We start from the raw sequence: 2,280 nt of genomic DNA, 5'->3' as shown, positions 1-2,280 counted from the left end.
CTTAATCGAGTCAAAAGCTGGAAATTTATGGTTTATGGACGGTGAACAGAGCCGTCAATGTATAATTATTCTGTTTCTTCTTTTATGATTCTATGTTTAGGATTTAATAAAAGTTAGCATTGGGCTTGATAAATAAAATAGGATGACATCAATATCAGATACTTATCTGGTGTATTATGATTAGGAATGTAGAAAGAAAAATATGAATAAAAGTAGAAATATCTGCCAAAATGTCCTTTATAATTCAGATTTCAGATTTAATTTGACAACGAAACGGGATCCATAATTATTGAACTTTTCATCCCCTAGTTATGAGCGTGCTGAGTTTAGAAATCCTATAGTATGTTAAAAGACAGATTTTTCACTGTGAATGTGGATGCGTGTTGTCACTAGTAGTAGGTAATTCTTATTAACAAACTATTTATGAATCATGCTCCATATATAATTTACCCAACATGTGGCCCAGGTATGATTAGACCAAATTGCGAATCAAATAAATTCTAGTGCTTGAAAAAGTTGAAGAAGAATGGACATAGGGTTGTATTATACTGAAAGTGTTGGGGATTACAGACTTGATAGAATATTAAAGTTTGATGGAGGTGGCACAGGGCAAAAGATACTTGTTGAGTAACTTACTTTGACAGGGTCGGATGGATGCACGAGTCTAGACAATAATCATTCATTAGAAAGATTTTTGGGTTGAATAGTTTTGGAGAATTTTAGGGATTTCATTCGGCTCTTGTTATGTGGTCTGCAACATGTGACTGCAAGTGAATGAGCTTTAAGAAGAAAAGTGGTGGTTGAATCAAGACCTGGAGCTCTAAAAGTGCAAGAGTTCATTAAACTAGAGTGTGGATTCATAAATTGATGGAAGAATGAAATAATATGAAAGAAGTAGTTCTTTCGTATTATATGGAATGATCTTTCTTTTTAGAGTTTGTTTTTAAGATTTTGTTAGTTCTTGATATTTATATTTTAAGTGTTAATATTGTGAGTTCATTGTCTTCATGCTCCCCCTGCACTAACATTACACATTGTGCTCGAAGGGGACTAGTTCCTGCTCAAGCGTCCATCTTTGTAAGACTTGACAACAGACAATGCAACCTATTTTGTAGCTAAATAATCTGACTGAAGTTTAATTTTTCATGGGCTTCTTATGGTCTTATGTGAATCAAAGATCTTGTTTAGGAAAAAGTGAAGGGATCATTAGAATTTTTTTGGATTTAGAATATAAGCTTGGCAACGAAACAAAGTATTTTTGAGGCCAAAATTCGAGTTCAGGTTTGGGATTAATGGATGCATGACCCATGTTTTCTTGTGTTACAAACTTCTAATGTTAAATGCATGTATGGTGTAACCTCTATACACTAGTAAACTGGTACATTATCATGTATTGTCATCAGGTGACTTGGCTTTTATAAAAGAAATTTTATTATAATGTTTTTATTACATTTATATAGAAGTTATATTTTTCTCAGAGTTTCTGAATATCATGTCTCTCTTCTTTCTCATAAACATTTTGCATGTATAGAAGGAAGGATCGCCTACGAAGACGATGTGCATTGAGTTGGTTGCCAATCGTTTCCTGCGCAGGGTATTTACTTCAACTAATATTCTTATGAGAAAAAATAGCATGTCTGGTGGAAAACTTACTAGTTTCATTTGACATCTGTACTGCTTTAACTTGGCACTAGTATGTCATGTATGAAGGCCGCATGTTGAAATTTTTATGCAGTTTCAACAATGTGACTCAAGGTCATTTGATAGCTCGTGGACAAAAATCATGACTTACTCAACTTTTTCATTTACCAACTTGACACTATTATCACTCATAGTTTACATTGTTTTGACAAGCTATATATTATATGTGTGTGTGCTTGTGCACTTGCGTTCACAGTGCTGTAAATTGGCTTGTGCCACTGAATATCAAACTGTTTATTGCCCCTAGTTTAGTATTCAGTAGTCAATGACAAATTATTATTTTACTTTTCCCCTTCTTCATACTTCATTTCCCATTATTGGTACACGTAGTCTAGTCCATGTTAGTGTTGAAATCCACTATTTTTAGTTGCATTGGAACTTTATGATGTGAATTGTGGAAGAAGTAGATGATTATTCATTTGTAAGAGCATCTACAACGCAGCAATGTTCATTTTTGTACGTGGCTAGAAAAGTGAGGGTGGGAGAGAGAAGCATCTCCAATGGGGCTATGGATTGCACTAATTGTGGGTTCATATGTACAAGAGAGAGGATATTGAGAGAATGATGATAAATTCTAAA

General features: G+C 33.9%; 1 long non-coding RNA gene across 1 annotated transcript; it reads left to right on the top strand.

The window, feature by feature from the left end:
• The first annotated feature begins 6 nt into the window (after positions 1–6).
• Positions 7–1,989, top strand: LOC111376614. The gene is made up of 2 exons (XR_002699510.1): positions 7–1,077; positions 1,532–1,989. It is a non-coding gene; the product is annotated as an uncharacterized LOC111376614 (long non-coding RNA).
• The last annotated feature ends 291 nt before the right edge of the window (positions 1,990–2,280 follow it).

The sequence above is a fragment of the Olea europaea genome, unplaced genomic scaffold, assembly GCF_002742605.1.
Source record: "Olea europaea var. sylvestris unplaced genomic scaffold, O_europaea_v1 scaffold15334, whole genome shotgun sequence".
In the NCBI taxonomy this organism is placed as follows: Eukaryota; Viridiplantae; Streptophyta; class Magnoliopsida; order Lamiales; family Oleaceae; genus Olea; species Olea europaea.
Note: the sequence above shows the minus strand (reverse complement) of the source record. Positions and strands in the feature narration are given on the sequence as shown.